The sequence below is a fragment of the Tiliqua scincoides genome, chromosome 4, assembly GCF_035046505.1.
Source record: "Tiliqua scincoides isolate rTilSci1 chromosome 4, rTilSci1.hap2, whole genome shotgun sequence".
NCBI classification, from domain to species: Eukaryota; Metazoa; Chordata; class Lepidosauria; order Squamata; family Scincidae; genus Tiliqua; species Tiliqua scincoides.
In genome coordinates this window covers 80,879,803-80,899,446 of record NC_089824.1, presented here as the reverse complement: position 1 = coordinate 80,899,446, position 19,644 = coordinate 80,879,803, and the positions used below count along the sequence as shown (strand labels likewise).

The 19,644-nt window shown below is 42.9% G+C and overlaps 1 protein-coding gene across 3 annotated transcripts in view; it reads left to right on the top strand.

Annotated features, from left to right (window-relative positions):
• FARS2 (phenylalanyl-tRNA synthetase 2, mitochondrial) overlaps window positions 1–19,644 on the top strand; it is a 277,553-nt gene that overhangs the window by 173,698 nt on the left and 84,211 nt on the right. The gene's annotated exons all lie outside the window — the stretch shown is intronic.

Genomic DNA, 19,644 nt, shown 5'->3' with positions numbered 1-19,644 from the left:
TTCAATTCGCCTCCTAATCTGAATGTTTGGGAATTGTTTGACTGGCATGGCTGAAACCAACACAGGGCAAAGTTGTGCAGCTGTCTAAGTCTCAGAGATGTTTGAATGGCCTACTGAACCCAGTGGTGGACCTCCCCAGCCCCACATCCTGGGCAAAAGTCCACGATGGTACTATTATTATTATTAACAGTATTTATATACCGCTTTTCTACTAAAAGTTCACAAAGCGGTTTACAGAGAAAAATCAAATAACTAAATGGCTCCCTGTCCCAAAAGGGCTCACAATCTAAAAAGATGCAAATGAATACCAGCAGACAGCCACTAGAACAGACAGTGCTGGGGTGAGGTGGGCCAGTTACTCTCCCCCTGCTAAAAAAAGGAGCACCCACTTGAAAAAGTGCCTCTTACCCAATTAGCAGGGGTTTTCCACTCCCCCCACTTACCTGGAGCACATGGAGCCTCATGCGTCTCCAGGACGCATCGGGGAAGCCTCCTCAGGCTTCCCCAATGTCTTAAACTGTGCTTCTGGCAAACCGGAAGCACAGTTTCCAACTGTATCAGGAGCCTCAGTGAGGCTTCCGCGTAGTCCTAGAGGCACGTGAGGCTCCATGCCTGGGGTATTTGCCCCTTTCATTTAATGACAGGTTCCCCACTGACTGAGCCCCAGGTCCACTGCAATCTGTAACCCTCCTGTTTGAAATAATAACAAGGAGGATGCATTACAATCAGTACAAGTGAGTGGCATACTCTTCTTTGGGAGTGGGAGGTATTCTTCCCTAACCAGCAGCAAGAGCCCACTTTAGGTTTCCTACCTGGAGGCCCACAATTCATCATCATTGTGGAGGAGGAAGACTTACCAAGGCTGAAAAGAGGGGAAGGTTACTCACTGCAGTGGTGTGAGATGACTTGGGAGTATGCCTTTTTCAAGGTGATAGGAATGGTGGATGCATTCATGAAGCTGCCATATCGCTGGAGGACAGAACAAGCAGTTGTCTCAACATTACAGTATTTCAGAGACCAGAGACATGCATTAAAAAAGAGTGGGTTCAAAGCCAATGCAAGCCTGACAGGTGGAATAGGAACTAGATTGCAAGACATTCTTCGTTCCTCAGATCTGAAGCTGACATTACTTCTTCCAGCTTGGGAAACCATTTTAAGCTTTGGGACATGTCTGTTCAATCCAATAATACTGTGACATAACACTTGGAGCCCAACCTTATGAATTCTACCACCACCACCAATGCAGAGATGCTAAACTGACGAACACGGCATCCATAGTGGGGGGGGGCAAACAGACCTGGAGGTTTCAGTGGGGAAAGGAGATTGTAAAATCCACTTACTCCCGTGTAAGCCTCGCGACCCTCACTGGGTCTCTTCAGATGTGCTCTGGGAAGTTTGCCAGTGCAAGTCAGAGGAAAGAAACAGAGCGGAGCGGCCGCTGCTAGAATAGATAAGATCCACCATGGGGCACCCGTGACTCATCCTCTTTCTCCCACAGCCTCCCCACCCCATAATGCCCCCCTCCCTGCCTGGTTTTACCCCCTTCTCACCTCTGTTCTGCCCTCCCACTTCCCCCTCCCACCTCCCCCATCATCCTACCTCCTCTGGCAAGTGGCATTTCCCTCACTGGCAGGGGTGGGAGAGGCACAGGCTTTCCCACTGGTGCTTCTGACAGTGTGCTGATTTGCTCATTGTCAGAGCGCTTTGTGCAACAGGTGTTGGCTGCTTTATGGCAGTCAGTGCCATTGGAGGCCCCTGGCCGCCATTGAGCAGTGAGGAAAGGATTGGGCCATTAAAAACGTTGCTGTTATCCCATTCATAATCACTGAAACGTACTTGGTATGCAGGTCTTCTTTCATTCGCTTTCTCTGCTTGTGGTCATGATGAAGTTCCTTACTTTGGATGCTAGTGACCTGGCATGGTTTATCTGTGATGCCTCATCATCAGATAAAGGGAAAGAGAGCAGAACATCCGCATTGGAGATTATGACGTAACTCTGTATTGCACAATACAGGTGGTACTCCTGTGTCTGCAAGGGATTCATTCCCAGATCCCTGTGGATACTGAAACCGCAGATAATGAAATTCGCTGTTTTCTGAGCCCACCTGAGCTCCAAACAAAACTGGACCCTTGCTCCAGTTCATCTGGAGCCATTATGAAGCCTGCAGAGGCCACGCATGTCCACCTGTGGCCTCTGTGGAGCTCTAGTATGCCTCCTAGAGCAGTGTTTCTCAAACTGTGGGTCAGGACCCACTAGGTGGGTTGCAAGCTAATTTCAGGTGGGTCTCTATTCATTTCAATATTTTATTTTTACTATATTAGACTTGATGCTTTCATGGTATGTGACTGCATTTGGGGAAATGTTACTAATCTTTTCTTTTAACAAGCTACTATGTATATTCTTTGAACAATGGTACTAAATGGGACTTACTCCTGGGTAAGTATGGATAGGATTGCAGCCTAGGATAGCTAAAAATGTTCCCGCTTGATGATGTCACTTCCGGTCATGACATCACTTCCAGTGGGTCCTGACAGATTCTCATTCTAAAAAGTGGATCCCGATGCTAAATGTTTGAGAACCACTGCCCTAGAGGCAAAAAAAGTTACTTCCAGTTATTTATTTGTTCACATTTTTATACCGCCCTTCCTCCAAAGAGCTCAGAGTGGTTTACACAGCTGCTCCTCCCCTCCTTCTTGTCCTCACAACAACCCTGTGAGGTAGGTGAGGCTGAGAGAAAGTGACTGGCCCAAGGTCACCAGCTTTGTGGCTGAGGGGAGATTTGAACCTGGATCATCCAGGGCAAAGTCCGCCTCCCAAACCACTACACCATCCTGGCTCTCAAAAAAAAAAAAAAATCCTTCCAGTTATCCTTCCACTTCCAGTTTTCAGTTATTCTTCTAAACCGGAAGTGACATTTTAAAGCCTTTAAAAGGCATTAGGAGGACTGGTAAATCTCCTAATGCCAATGGCATAAAAACAATTTTGACAAAAAACAAATGACTTTTTTTTTGCCTCTGTGAGGCATTCTGAAGCCCACAGAGGCCACAGGTGTACCAGAGGCTGCCCTGAGGCCGCTGCTCCAGTCAGCTTTGGAGGGCTCAGGTTGGACCAAGTCGGGCTCAACCCGAGTCCAGGGGACCTGCATTGAGCCAGATCCATGGATGGAAAATCTGTGGATTAATAGGCTCGACCTGTACGTGATCTCATGAGGCCACTGGGAAATCTTAGGAAAATGCAGAATACACCAAACTGACTCTTGGGGGGGGGGGGCACAAAATTCCACTCTCATCTGGCTGCTTTGGCAGAAACAACTCTACAGTTTGCAAACCAACCATTTTCGCTTATTCAGTCTAGTTGTGAACTGTGTAGAATGGGTGGACCTGATGATCCTGCACTATGTCTTCTCTGTATAATGTATCAGTTTATGATTAGCATTGTTTCATAATAATAAAAAAGTAAATAGCATCAATAGATGCTGCATTCTTAGATATATTTTTCATAAAGATAGGGTAACGATGCTTAAATGGTTATTCATTTATTATGTTTACTTTTTAATAGCACATCTACTAAAGGCAATATGCAGCTATTAGTATGTAAATTGAACTTGGATGCCTGAAATAATGAGGTGCAGCCTACAATGTGATTTATTGGCTAATTAGCTTTTATTATAATTGAGGATATGTGTGAAGTGTTACATCTGGGTTCGCATAGACATGTGAGAATATCTTTTTTTTTCTTTTTTTCTACTATGAAATTTGCTTTATGTATTTAGTATATATCAGAAGGAATAATCACAGGTGCCTTCACTTCAGAGCATTTTACAGATTAAGTAGCCCATTTTGAGAATATCTGACAGTGTATATTAGCCTGCTGTATATTACAAGTATTCTGCAGTTTCGTTCCATGCGCATTTTTCATTCTACAATGCAATGCTCTAGGATGGTCCTTTGCAGTGGGGTAATCTGCAGGTGCAGAACATGACTCTTAGAGTTATGCAAATTCTTGGGGCACATTTGTATTACATGTACGCGCATGCTCATCTTACCTCTATATTTCAAGCATATACAGTGCATCTTTTGGGGTACGTAGTTGACTTCTGCAGTGGATTTTTTTTTTTGAATGTAGTATTAATTTTGTAATTGTTTCATAGACTGTGACACACCACCCAGTCAATGGGCTGAAATGTGCCTTCCTCTATATAGGAATGCAGTCTTACTAGCACATCCTTGAGAAATAAAACAGCAACGTAAAACTATGTTAAACTGATGTTGCAATTTGTGTTGTGGTTGTGCATTCACAAGAGTTGTTTCATGCTAGAATCACTGAAAGGTCAACTCATAAACTGCAGCGAATGCCCCTGTGAATTACCCTCGCTTGGTGTAGCTGCTGTGTGCAGAAAACAAAAATTGAGTGATATTGAACAAATCAGTTATAACCCCTTCTTGGTTCTCTTTGGATGCAATAGCCACCACTCATTGGGTGTAACCATACTTTGAAGTAACATCCCAAGTACAGATAGGTAACTTCCTATAGTTGCCTTTTGATGGCTGTGGCAACTGCCACAGCGTTACATGCACACTTAGAATTTTTTTAAAAAAATAGGTTTATATCATAAAATGACATTTTTATTACATTTATCCTCTTCTGGGTCCAGTCCTATCCAAATTTCGAGCTCTGATGCAGCCTCAATGCAGTCCCAAGGTAAGGGAACAAACTTTCCTTTGAGGAGGCCTCCGTGACTGCCCTCCCATTGCAAGATGCAGTGCATCGCCCATTGGCACAACAGCATTGGCACTGGAAAGTTGCATGGAATTATGCCCTTTATCCCCCAAACTATTTACTTACTAAGATTGTAAGTTCTTTGGCGACAATATATTAGCATTTGGAAAAACTACTATATGGTGGTCTTAACCTACAGAATATAAATCTTCCAAATAAATATGCGTAAATGTTACATCTGATTTTGTTTGCTGCAGAACTTTCCTTGAGGTCAGCAGGGTCCTAGATTCCTATAGAGTCCTGCTTTCACAGATTCAACCTCGAACAAGTTTCCAAGATAACTAATTCTGATGTATGTGTGCTCAAGGGGCCACTTATAAAAGTCATCCCATGAGTAGCAAACACTATCAATATCAGCCCTTTGTTTCTGCAAGCTACTGCAATCATGTATTGCTCTGCTAGCAAATGTTATAGCAGCATTTGTAACAGTTTATTCTGAAGCAGTAGTTCATGATTAGCACAAACTAATAATTTCAAAAACCTTTCACAAGTATTTAAAAGGCAATCCGGAAGCAATTAAAAATAGCTGTTTTAACAAGCAGTTAAAAAAAAAAAGACAGGGAGAAGACAGCGCTGAAATTGAAAGGTCAAATGAACAATCAAAAGCACAATGCAGTAGTCCAGCCAAGCTGCTAGATCATGACTCAGAGCCCAATTTTATGCAGTGAGATTTTGACTGAGTGAAAATAGTACAATGTGGATTCCAAAGATTCCTCTGTACTGATTTTAATGAGCTTGTGTTCATGATATGTTGCTGTGCTGTAAGGGTTCCATTCACTATTCCCTCTAGGGAAGAAGAGAAAAATCTATACTAGTGCTTTTATATGAAGTTTTTATAATGTCCAAAACTGTTTTGTTCCCCCAAGTGGATAACTTGTGCCAGAGGATGGCCAGGGGAGTGTGAGACTATTGGTTCTCCTGTACCTCTCAGCAGCATTTGATTTCATTCTGGACTGCCTGACAAGAATGGCTGCGGGAGGCACTGTATATTGGCGGCTTTGCTTGCTCCTGGAGAGCAGGGTCTCAAAAGGTGTGCTGGGAAACCGCTGCTCTACCCTTTGACTCTGTTGTATGGGGTACCACAAGGTTTCATCTTGTTATCCCATGGTTTTCAACACCTACATGAAGCCATGGGGTAAAGTCATCCAGAGTATGAGGGCACGGAGCTCTATCTCTCAGTTCTTAGGGAGAAAATTGAAACTCCCTTTTTTGACAGCTGTGGATGGGTGCAGCGCTGGCGTCGGCCCTGGATACCGATGCCATGGATACCGCTAAGTACCCCATGGGTGCCACTAAGTACTGGGGCTTCAGGAAGTGGCTAAGTGGATCTTCTGATGGGTGTGAGCCCTCAGCTAGTGCCACAGCTGACCACCTCACGATGGCCACACCAGATGGGTGAGAACAAACTGAAGCTTAGTCAACCAAGATAGAAGTGTTTTGATTGGATGAACACTAATTTGGAAGTAATTTGAACGATCAGTTTAGCAGTTTAGAAGTTCTCCTTAACATAGATTACCTGTTGGAGGTCCACATTATACTACTTGGAGAGTTCTTTTCTCACCTATGATATTTCTCTGAAAAAGTCTGATCTGGCCACAGTTATCTATTCTGGTCACTTTCAGGCTGGACTACTGTCATACTCTCTATGTAATGCTACTCTTGAAAAGAGACTGGACATTTCAGTTGGTGACAAATGCTGCCACCCAGCTATTTCAGGCTCAGTATGGGGGAGCATATCACCTCAGTTTTTATTTTTAAAATAAATTTTATACGTTTCAACACAGATATATGTTTTATACCTTTTCAACACAAAAGTTGTAAACATTGTTTATATAGGAAAGGAATAAGGAGATGATGCCTTGTCCCAAATGGGGTCTTAAAAAAGACGCAAGGGGAGACACCAGCAAGTAGCCACCATAAAAGACATTACTTTAGGTTGAAGAGGGGCAGTTGCATGCTCTCTGTAAATATAAGAGAGCCGCCACTTTCAAAGGTTCCTATGTGCCTAGTGAGCAGAGTGTGTGTTTGATTTGAGCTGGCTACCTACTTGTTTCTATACTCAATTCACTGTGGTGGTTCTCCAGGCCCTAAGTGGATTGGGGCCTAGATACTAAAGGCTGCCATCCATATTTTCCTCCCTGAAAGCTACCTTAATTGTTGGAGGCCCAGCTGTGGATATCTACCACCAGCGGAACAACATGCACCTACCCAGAGCAGGCCTTTGTTGATTAAAAAAAAAAATTCTCTCTTTGGAGAATACATGGGCACGCACCCTGTTCACGCTTCTCTTCAGGTGCGAGGTAAAGATCTGGCTATTTCAGAGCTTAGGCCTACTGCCTGCTACTACTGTTAACCCTGATGGAAACTGTTCTTTTGTTTTGTTCTTATAATTCTGATGGGGGTGGCTTTATTTTTGTCAATGTTTTTGAAGCCAATTTTGTATTTTAATGTTGTTTTTAGATTTGTTGTTAGCTTCTTTGGATCTGTGAAGAAAAGCAGGATGGAAGTTTTTAAAGATTTTTTTTTTCAAAGGTTACCCAAGATTAGCAGACACACCAAATGTTCCTAAAGCATGTATGACTAAATGATAATATGCAATTTGTCATTAGAAGCAGACTTCCTTTAGAAATGTAACTGTAATCCAAATGAGTCCTATATTTGGGTGAGGATATTGAAATAAATTTGGTAAGCAAAGCTCGGAGCATGACAGGACCATCTGCTTCCCAATGCCTCAGCTGTACTCTGATGTGTGAGCCACTCAACTGCAGCCTGCAGGACCAGGAAATGACATCATCTAAGGGCCACACTGGACCAGAGACCAGCTCAGAAGGGGTGGGAGAAATCAAGCAGCGCTAGCGGCAATGGGAAGGGGGTTAGACTAGAGCTGTGTATTGGAACTGCAATGGCCAAGAATCAAAAGGGCAGACTACCTCAAAGAGAGGGCTAAGGAGGCTGTAACTAGACCTTATATAACCTTTATAAGAGGCCCATCTGAGGGCACAAGGTGCACTGAATCTAGACTGAAAGGGGGCATTCTTGGACAGTCCCAGAGCCTTGGAGCCCTGTTGCATCTCCATTTGGTAAATTTATGAGAGAGACTGTGGGCAGGACTCATTCCTTCACCAAATGCAGAGCTTTCCCAATCCCATTATCATTTGAAGAGTCCCCTGGACTTATGAAATACTTCACAGAGTACTTGGTGAAGCCAATTGGAATTGCATAATGCTTATTTGACTCCAGTGTCCTTTAAGGTGGTGAAAAATGTTGATTTTACAAATACCATAAAGAGCAGCTAAACTTACCAAAAGCATGATTAGGGCTGATTGCAAGGTGAAAAATAAGCATTTTAGGGAGATACATTAAAAAGCTGAATGTGTCCCTTTTGCACCTGCTCTTATAAATAAGGAAATTCAGTAGAAACTGGCACCTTAAGCAGCCCTATTGGTTGCAAACATAAAGGCCTGCCACAGTTTTCTATAGAACCGTTTTTTTTAAAAAATGTAGTATTTTATGTTTATATTTATATAAACAAAAGGTTATCAAATTGGTTTATATAACAAAACAATGAGACTGTTTCCTGTCCCTAAGGGAATCACAGTCTAAAAAAGAGACACAGGGAGACAACAGAAGAAGGGGAGGGAAGTAGGAACAAGGTTAAACAGGGAAGACTTTGTGGTTATTTCATGTTTATGTACTTAAACTTGGTCACAGAAAGTTGTGAGGACTTTGTGGTAGTCCCTTCCCAAACCTCTCTGATTCAAACCTCTCTGATTTCAAGGGAGACTCTGGCTGCTCCTGCCAGATGCAGTAGCTAGGTATCAGTAGTAATCTGTATTAAGACATGAGACTAGGTGCCGTAATCCTCCTGAGTTTAAGAAAATTAAAACAAATGTTGATTGCTTGATACTCAAGCCTCCCTGTTAACTGGATTAAGCCACTTCTGCTCTAGCTGAGATGGTCTTTGTTGGATTCTGTTCCTTGGGATGGTGATGTTGCTAGAGAAAATTTCAGGTAAAAGCTCTTCTCTCTTGCAGCTCTCTTCCTATGTTCTTCTTGTGGCAATGGTAGAGACCCCCATCACAGGTTATTAGTTCTTAGTATGCTAATGACTGAACAGTAGAAAAAAATCTATTTTTTTGTGTGCTTTTCTTATTTAGGTGTATTGTGTCATGGTGTCCTGATCAGGCACATACTTAGAGAACTCTCACGCAAAATAATCCAATTTATATGACTCTAACTGTAAAAGTTTCATTTCATAGTTAACTTGCTTTTCTCAGTGCCATTTTACAAGGCCATTGTGATTGCTCCTCAGATCAGAATAGATGGTTTAGTACAGGAAAAAAAAACTATTGTAATATTTGTTAGCAACTCTAAAAGCTTGTCCAGTGTGCTTATGTTGTGTAACAAATTGTTCTCTTCTTTGCCTGGATACACCAGCTCCAGTTGATAGTAACTGTAAACACATTTGATATGGGCCTTCACTTCTCTGTGGCAAATCCAATTATCATACCTTCCTATTTTCTGCCAGTGTCTTTTAGCCAGAACTAAGCCTGGCTATTTTATGCTCCCTAAAGTGATGCTGTTATGCAGTCTCCAAGTTTTTTTCCTTGGGGGGTGGGGGGGTGGGGGAGGAGATTGTATTGGGCATTACATCTACAACTGTGCAAATTTTAAGAAAAAAAACCACAACCAAGCCTGCAATTCTGGAAAGAGAGAATGCATATGATTAGTAAATGTACACAAGGATTATTTTCAGAACAGCAGGAGGCAAAAGAGAAATCAAATGCACAAGAGTTCAGCTCTAATACCAATAGGGGCAGAATATATTAGAGCTAACCAAATGTTCTCTGAATTTGATATGCCCTTTGAAAGTAGCACAGTTGATATAATCAAAAGTATATTCACCTTGCCAAGCATTCACATTATGTGCTATTTGGGGCTTTTTTGTTCCCACTGGCTACTGCTTGTCCTTGTTTTCTATTCTGCCCTCACTGTCCACAACCTCATTTGCCCATATTCCCATTAACTTTTATTGGTTCTGGCAAATTGTGTGCTTTGGTTATGAGCGCTCATGGCCTCATCGTGTCAGGCATGGTGTCACTGTGTCATCGGCACAATCATGGAAGCTGGCACAAAAACTTGGCACGAAAAGAAGCTAAAAGTGATGTCAAGAAGATCCGCAGCAAAGCAATTTGAATGGGTTTCGAAAAGTAATGAATATTTTTTAAAGTGCTGTATATTTTCAGCCCTTTCAGTAAGAACATGAAAGAGGTAAGTAATGTCAGATCAGCCCATGAATAGATGAATATGTTCTGCAGTTGTGTGCTTCATAAATTATGTGAAGAGATGTCTAAAACATTTGGACATGCATTGTGGAATTCGCCTTTCATGTATTTTTACAAAGAAAGCTGTTTCTGTACATTCTAATAAAATGTGTGTTAATTCTTTTTGTACCTGATGATAACATTAATCAAAAAGAATTTGCAAATTGTGACAAGCAATAACCTTATTTTAGTTCTTTGAGTTTAAAACCATGACTGTACATTTTCAGTGGTATAATTCTTCTGTTAGGTTGTGTGTTTTTTTAAGGCAAAAGCAGATTGAATCCAACTACTGTTTGTCCTAATGTTTTCTTAAATTGTACTTTATATGTATTACAGTGCAATGTGATTTCTCATTTTTATACATTCAGACTTTACCTCTTAACTTTTTTCAGCAAATAGCTCATAAATGAATGCATATATAAACAAATACTTGACCTTTATTACATACCAAAAGGCAAAGTCTCACAGTAAAATATTTCTTTACCCAGCGTGTAATTAGTCTGTGGAACTCTTTGCCACAAGAAGTAGTTATGGCATCTTGCCTGGATGCCTTTAAGAGGGGATTGGACAAATTTCTGGTTGAGAAGTTCATTACGGGTTACAAGTCTTAGTATGTGCAAGCTCTTGGTTTTAGAGGCAGGCTGCCTCTGATTGCCAGATGCAGGGGAGGGCACCAGGCCACAGGTTGTGTCTGTTGTCTCGTGAGCTCCCTTAGGCATTTGGTGGGCCACTGTAAGGTACAGGAAGCTGGACTAGATGGGCCCTTGGCCTGATCCAGCGGGGCTATTCTTAATGCTTCAGTAAGCCATGGAACAATGTTTCTTTCTATGATACATATGTGTATGTATAATATTGTAAATTAACCCCTCTCTCTAAAAACTAGTTTCCAAAATTACCATTTCACTCTCCCATCATACCGTCACATTTATAAGTGACCAAGACAAACAGTAACCTAAAATGGGGTTGAGCAGATAAGAATAGGCTCTATTCTTAACGGCTGGGATCTCCAGGACAGGAAGTCAGTATAGCCACCACCCCAGGTACATACATTTGCTTTTTCCTATATAACCAAGTGAAATTCATGTAGGGAGGAAGTAAAGCACTGCGGTAAAGGACAACATTGCAGAGAAGGTAACACCTGTTGACACAGGGTGACACTGACTTGGTGGCATGGAAATTCAGTGATTGGAATTCCCAATAAATATTTCTTCTTGAAAAAGAAACTTTAGGGACCCATTATTTGGATTTGGGCCATGGTGTTGAGGGAGAGGGATTTAAACCTTTGTCCCCTGCTGATTCTCTAACTCAGGGTTTCTCAAACTGTTGGTTGGGACCCACTAGGTGGGTCGTAAGCCAATTTCAGGTGGGTTCCCATTCATTTCAATATTTTATTTTTAATATAGTAGACTTGATGTGTCTGGGAATCTGTCATGGGATGTGACAGCATTTGGAGAAATGTTATAGACCTGTACTTTTAACAAGCTACTATGTATAATTTGGTAAAAATGATAGTAAATGGGACTTATTCCTGGGTAAGTGTGGGTAGGATTGCAGCCTAGGATTGTTAAAATTTTCCTGCTTGATGATGTCACTTCTGATCATGACATCACTTCTGGTGGGTCCTGACAGATTCTCATTCTAAAAAGTGGGTCCCGGTGCTAAATGTGTGAGAACCACTGCTCTAACTTAATTACTTTTCACTAAAGCTGTCATTTGCTGTGGAAAGTAAAACTTTCAGCCACTATTTTTGGAGGAAGACAATTTGAATTTAAGCTATAGCTGGGGGAGGAGTTACATTCATGCTGCTCTCCCTTCTGCAGCTGGTTTTGGAAAAAGAAAAAGGCTTTTGGAATTCCAATCATAGAATTCCCAGATTATGTCTAGTTTGTCTCTGAAACATGATGATGTAGCCTATAACTGCAGATGACTAGCATGGATGATGACAGGCACTTTCCAACAAGATCATATGTGGCCACCACATGGTAAATGGTTAATTGTCTGGAACTTCCCTATGGAACAAATTTTACAGGAAAGAGGATTGGGGTTACTGCCATTCCAATTTCAATGGAAATTCCAATTACTAATTCATCACTGCTGTTTTCTAAGTTCAGGCCAATTGTGGAACAGAGCATCTGAAGTTTCTCAGAATGACCTCTTAGGGACCATAGATTTTATGATGCCATATACTATGGAATTTTGCCAAATGTTATGAGGCTTCCAGAAACATGGGTATTTCTTACTCATTAACTCTGAAGACTCATTTTCACTCTGGTTGTGGAAGTGTCCAGTGCAGGAAAGCGAATCTTGTAAAAGGATATATTAAACGACATTTGAAAGTTACCTCTGTGCCTTTACAAATTGTTGTTTCTGTTTAGCTATTGAGACTGAATGTTTTACAAATGCTATGTGTGTTCTGAAGTTTGGGGTTTTGCAGTTAATTGATGCCTATTAAGATGTAAAGCTCTGTCATGAGCCATGTTTCTTGATATTGCTGAATCATAATCATCGGAAATCTGCATGTACAGTGGGGGGGGGGTGTCTTGCTAAATCTAGCCAAACAATGTCAGAGATTTGCTTTTCTTTTGTTCAGTGCTGTAAATTTAGAACAGCAGTATTTGTGCTGGCATCGCACAGTACTTCTTTGTTTTTTCTAGAAGTTGTGTGACTATTGAAGTATTGACTATTTCAGCCTGGAAAGCTTTTAATAAACATATCAAGAAAAAGAGTGATAGAAATTCTCCCAGTAAAACCCTGTCAGTATTCTCTCTGAACCTAGAATAACTCTGAATTGTTTGAAGGCATAATTGGTTTCTTTGAGTCCTGCAAGTATTCACCTACAATTGACAGCAAGACTGAATTTTTTTTTGTACCTTTAAAGATAATTTGTTGTGATTTCAAGATTTCATTTCTGTGGTCAGTCTTGTTCTCATGCATTGTATCTGTAGGTCTTTGGTCAACAGTATTTAATATAGTGGGGCATTGTATTATATGTTCCAATATGATGTTGAGCGTCCCTCTCAAGTTAAGAGGGACCATTGATAAGGAAATCATAATTTGCCTTGAAGTAGGAAATAAATCATTTTGAAAAGGTATATTATATACCCTTCATCTTTGTGTAGGCACACTAGGTGTTTATTGTTCATTTGTTACATTGGAATGCCCCCTTTCCCCTATTCCATTCCCCAGTGTTCGCAGTTTCCATCCAGTTTAGTGGTTATCCAGGGTCATTGGATATGCATATAATGATAGCAAGAAATTATATAATGCTTCAAACCACTTCACATACATTAGCTTAGTACTTGCAACAACTGTGTCTGCAATCCTAACCAACTTTCCAGCACTGACATAAGGGCAATGCAACTCGAAGTAAGGAAACAAAGATTGCTTTATCTTGAGGAGGCCTCCATGACTGTCTTCCGAATGCAGGATGCAGCACATGTCCCACTGGCATAGCTTTGCCAGTGCTGGAAAGTTGGTTAGAATTGCACCCTGTGTAAAGTAGGACCACAGGTGAGGAACTGGAGATTCACAGGCAGCGCAATCCTAACTTGCATTGGAACAGGAAGGCAGATGGGCCTACACTATATCCAGCACAAGTTTGGGGTTGGCTAAGGCTCAGCCCGAGGCAAAGGGATACTTTACCCGGGGAGAGTCGCAGCGGCCCCAATGGGTCTTCTCGAATCTGCGCCACCTGACAAGATGGCGTAGATCCAAGTAGAACAGAGCAGCCAGGAACTGCTCCATCCTGCCTGGGAAGGGGGTTTGGATCTGGCATAACTGCTGGGTCCCAGCCCTTCCTCCCACTCCCTGCCTACCCACCCACAGACCCGCCCGCTGCCCACCCTAGTTACTAAGAACTAGTAATTTCTTAGTTTGCAGTTCAGTCTGTTAAACCCAAATCCTAACCAACTTTCCAGTACTGGCATAGTGGTGCCAGTGGGGTGTGTGCTGCATCCTGTATTTGGGTGGCACTCATGGAAGCCTCCTCAAAGTAAGGGAATTCTTGTTCCCTTACCTCAGAATTGCATTGCTCTTATGTCAGTGCTGGAAAATGGGTTAGGATTGAGCCCTTAGTATGCTACACTAGCTCTCTATATGAAATGGAATTTTCACATATGAATGCTGATGATCCTGTCACATGACTTGGCATGTGATTTTATTTTTGTGGGCTTCCAGTTGGCCAGTTGACAGCCCAATCCTAAGGGACAGACCAATCCTGAGCTGCCCGGGGTGGCCCCGCTCGGTGGCACCACGAGGGTTGCCACTGCATCCAGTGTCTCCCGCACTACCGCAGGAGGCATATCGGGAGTAGGAGACATTCGTCCCCTACCCCCGGGTAAGGAAGACAGCCCCTTTGGGCGCCGCTAAAGTAAAGGCGCTCGTGTAGGGCATGTAGCCTTCATGAGCGCCTAGGATCCTGTGGAGCAGAGCTCTGCGGATCCTCCTCCCGCCCACCCCCAGGCACACCTCCTGCACGCCCCCCTCCCTGCGTCACACCGGCCTCCCCGTGTCACCGGGCCTCCCCCCTCCCCGGAATGCCCCTGCCCCATTTGCCATTCCGTAGCCTGCCGGGGCGGTGGCAGGCACCACCGAGCTGCGGAACGCTGGTGCCCGCCGGGTGGTGGCTGAGCGCCAGCTCGGCGCTGAGCCACCACTGGCGAGAGCCCAGCAGTAAGTCCCGCAAACGTGCCTTGTGGCACGTTTGCAACTGTGGTCCGCGCCGCGGAGGCACGGTGTGGACCACAGGATTGGGCTTTGAGTCAACTACGTTTTGTGTCTGAGTATTCACTTTCTTGATTCTCGCTTTGCTTTTGATTCTTCACTTTGCTAATATGTTGTCCATCTTTTAGAATGCAGAATTTGAGAACATTGGTTTAAAAGTAAAGGAAATATATGTACAATCACAATTATATTTTCCTACATTAATAAATATCTTCGAGGAGAGCATGACATATTTTAGGGTCACCATTCCTTGAGGCATGCAAATGTATACAGTGGAATAAATAACATTTTTGTCATGAAAATACAGCCCTATGCATACCAGTGCTTTATTACACTGATAATATAAATCACCTGGCTCACATGAGCTTTGTGGCCATACATTATCTATAGAGGCTCTTTAACATGCAACTGTGGCTTTGGTGTAACAGAGGAGGCATCATTCATGTGCATTGGTATTTTATCAAGAGTACCCATGTGATGGCTTTATTGAGGACTGAGTTTTTAAATTGCTGTATGGGAGATGAATTTGTTTGACAAGTTTATTCATGTAACAAGTTGGATAATCATTTGTGATTCACAATTGGAATCGCTGTGGGGTTGTTAATTTAAAACTCTCACGGTATTCCTTATCAGATATTCATTAAAGTGTTTGTGTCTTGTGCAGCCAGATCTGTATAAGTCACTGCACCGTAAATTTACCCTTCTTACAGGTTTATTGCTTTATCAGGTATTCACTTAGGATTTCCCTATTCTGTCATAAAACATTTTCCAGACATAAAATACATTTTCTTATTGAGATAATATATTGTATTAATCAGGGTGCTCATCAGCTGCTGCAGGCAGCAAAACAAAGCTTGGAAAACTGTTTACTCTTGAAGCATTTGACAGGGCCTTTAAAGGGCAAAATACTGGCAAACATGTGTCTGCTGATTTAACTCAAATGATAGGGTGAGGAGTGGCCTGTTCAGAATGCAGAAGAGGGCAGGAAAAGGGATGCTTAGTCTTTCTTGTGCTTGTCAGCTCTCATCACATAGGCAGATCTGATTTGTAATGTCATGGTATCATCATACACTGCAAGATCCCTAATTCATTGCGATCACAGGAGGTAAAGGAGGAGAAGGGAAATGAATTAGACAGAACAAGGGAAAGGATGAACAGGGGAAGGAGGAGCATGGCCATTGCACTGTGAACATTTTTGCCCCATCCGTATAATCCGCAAAAAGTTGTCAAAAGGAGGGGGGTGTTTCACAGCAGGTGAAAATGATCCTCAGAAGTAATCTTCTTTTAAAACTTCTTTAAATTAGAGCTGAAGTCACTGGAAGGTCACTTCTTGCATTGATGCCGTATGAATGTTTTATATCAGATTCAGAACATTTTATTTAAGTTTCTAGTCTTTCTCCATCTTGGTCAGTTCGCAACAATTTGGAAAAATACAGGCAAGCAATGCATATGTTCAAATGGTATCTTGTGTTACAGAATACAACATTCCGACGCAGAAGTCCAGAAATGCCTGTTTCATTTGCTATGTGCGATGAGTGCTTTATTGTTTGTTTTTGATGAGTTTGTTTTTTATGTATGCATATATGGGGAAGACCCAGCAGGTAGTGATTTCCTATCATGAAACCACTGTCACTTTTGAGGCTGTTTTTTTTTACTAAAGCAGACCCCCTGGTCCATCTAACTTAGTATTCAGATGGGTCTTTCCCAGCCGTATGTGGAGATGTGAAGAATGAAATCCGGAGTGATGATGCCATTACCAAATCCCAGGCCTGAGAAAGACCCAGGGCTGAAGAACCCAGGGTCAGTTTCTCCCCCAGGCAGCAGGTTATTGTTCCCATTGTGAATTGTGAGATTGTCCCAGGGTTCTCTGCAGCATTGCAGATGTGTTTGGAGCAATAGGAGAGAATGCTGCCCCCTGCTGTTCCCCCTATAGGAGCCCCCTGCTTTTGGGGCTACCAACCTGTGCCTCGAGTCCTGGAGAACACTTGGCACTTGGTGCACTTCATGGGGTGAAATGGGAGACCTTCAAATTCAAGCTATTTCACTTATTTTCATTCTTTTTATTATTATTATTATTATTATTATTATTATTATTATTATTATTATTATTATTATTATTTTATTAATTTATATCCCGCCATTTTGCCCCATGGGCACACAAGGCGGCTTACAACAATTAAAAATACAAAAATAGCAATTAAAAACAATAATTAAAACAGGTGCGCATAATTAAAAAATCTAAAACAAGCCCCGTGGATTCTAATATAAAAGAGAAAAAAAGCCAGCCAGCCTGTCAGCAATTAAAAGCTTTTTGAAATAAAAAGGTCTTCAGTCCACGCCGAAATATTAACAAAGAGGGAGCAGTTCTCAATTCTAAGGGAAGGGTATTCCAGAGTTTGGGGGCCACCACCGAGAAGACCCTCTTCCTGGCCGCCGCCCCTCTCACCTCTCTTGGTGGCGGCACAGTCAAAAGGGCCCCCCCCAGATGATCTAAGAGCACGGGCAGGATTATAAGGAAGGAGACGGTCCCTCAAATACCACGGGCCCGAGCCGTAAAGGGCTTTAAAAGTCAAAACTAGCACTTTGAATTGGGCCTGGAACAGAAACGGCAGCCAGTGTAGTCGCCGAAGCAACGGCTCGGCAGAATCCAACCGACGTGCCCCAGCAACCACACAAGCAGCCGTGTTCTGTACTAGTTGTAATTTCTGGACCGTCTTCAAGGGCAGCCCCATGTAGAGCGCATTGCAATAATCTAATCTAGATGTCACTAGGGCATGGGTTACTGTGGCCAGGTCCGTGCAGCTCAGGTACGGTAGCAGCTGGCAAATCAGCCGAAGCTGAGCAAAGGCTCCCCTGGCCACCGCCGCCACCTGGGACTCCAGGTGCAGCTGTGGATCCAGGAGAACCCCCAAGCAAAATTGATAAATTTTATCAATTTATTTTTCTGTAAATTTATGGGGAAAAGAGTGACACTTCTACTTTTCAGAAAGGGTGTTCACTACTGCTCAAAGACTGTAATGCGTTAGGTATGTACTTAAATAGAATAATAATGTTGATTATATCAGGGGTGCCCAAACCCCGGCCCTGGGGCCACTTTTGGCCCTTGAGGCCTCTCAATCTGACCCTCAGGATGCCCCCAGTCTCCAATGAGCCTCTGGCCCTCTGGAGATTTGTTGGAGCCCACACTGGCCCGATGCAACTGCTCTCAGTGTGAGGGCAACTGTTTGACCTCTCGCGTGAGCTGTGGGATGAGGGCTCCCTCCACTGCTTGTTGTTTCATGTCTGTGATGCAGTAGCGGCAGCAAAGGAAAGGCCTTTTATAGGCCTTGAGCTATTGTAAGACCTTCATTCATTCATATAAGTTCATCTTTAATATATTCACTTATGTAAATTTATTCAAATTTGAAATGTAAATTAATTCTTTTTTCCCCCTGCCCCCGACACAGTGTCAGAGAGATGATGTGGCCCTCCTGCCAAAAACTTTGGACACCTCTGATCTATATTGAAATATGTAATTATTCCAGAGTTGTTGCTTTGAAATTCTGTTGAGCTCTTCAACAGATTATTTGAGTTCTGACTATTTTAAGACAGTGCTGGAATAAGTGGTCCATAGATTTTAACCCAAAGCCCAGGGTCCAGGGAAGGCGTAATCACGCAGGGAAGTCTCACACACATCCAGAACTGGAGACAGGGTTGAGCAGTGAAGTGGCTAAGTTTGCAGACGACACCAAACTTTTCCGAGTGGTAAAGACCAGAAGTGATTGTGAGGAGCTCCAGAAGGATCTCTCCAGACTGGCAGAATGGGCAGCAAAATGGCAGATGCGCTTCAATGTCAGTAAGTGTAAAGTCATGCACATTGGGGCAAAAAATCAAAACTTTAGATATAGGCTGATGAGTTCTGAGCTGTCTGTGACAGATCAGGAGAGAGATCTTGGGGTGGTGGACAGGTCGATGAAAGTGTCGACCCAATGTGCGGCGGCAGTGAAAAAGGCCAATTCTATGCTTGGGATCATTAGGAAGGGTATTGAGAACAAAACGGCTAGTATTATAATGCCGTTGTACAAATCGATGGTAAGGCCACACCTGGAGTATTGTGTCCAGTTCTGGTCGCCGCATCTCAAAAATGACATAGTGGAAATGGAAAAGGTGCAAAAGAGAGCGACTAAGATGATTACGGGGCTGGGGCACCTTCCTTATGAGGAAAGGCTACGGCGTTTGGGCCTCTTCAGCCTAGAAAAGAGACGCCTGAGGGGGGACATGATTGAGACATACAAAATTATGCAGGGGATGGACAGAGTGGATAGGGAGATGCTCTTTACACTCTCACATAATACCAGAACCAGGGGACATCCACTAAAATTGAGTGTTGGGCGGGTTAGGACAGACAAAAGAAAATATTTCTTTACTCAGCGTGTGGTCGGTCTGTGGAACTCCTTGCCACAGGATGTGGTGCTGGCGTCTAGCCTAGACGCCTTTAAAAGGGGATTGGACAAGTTTCTGGAGGAAAAATCCATTACGGGGTACAAGCCATGATGTGTATGCGCAACCTCCTGATTTTAGAAATGGGTTAAGTCAGAATGCCAGATGTAGGGGAGGGCACCAGGATGAGGCCTCTTGTTTTCTGGTGTGCTCCCTGGGGCATTTGGTGGGCCGCTGTGAGATACAGGAAGCTGGACTAGATGGGCCCTTGGCCTGATCCAGTGGGGCTGTTCTTATGTTCTTAACTTCATTTTCCAGTTGCAATGTAACAGATCCCACCATCAAAGAGAGAAGCTGTGGTACTTTTTAAAAGTCACTTCAATTCACTTCAGCATTGGG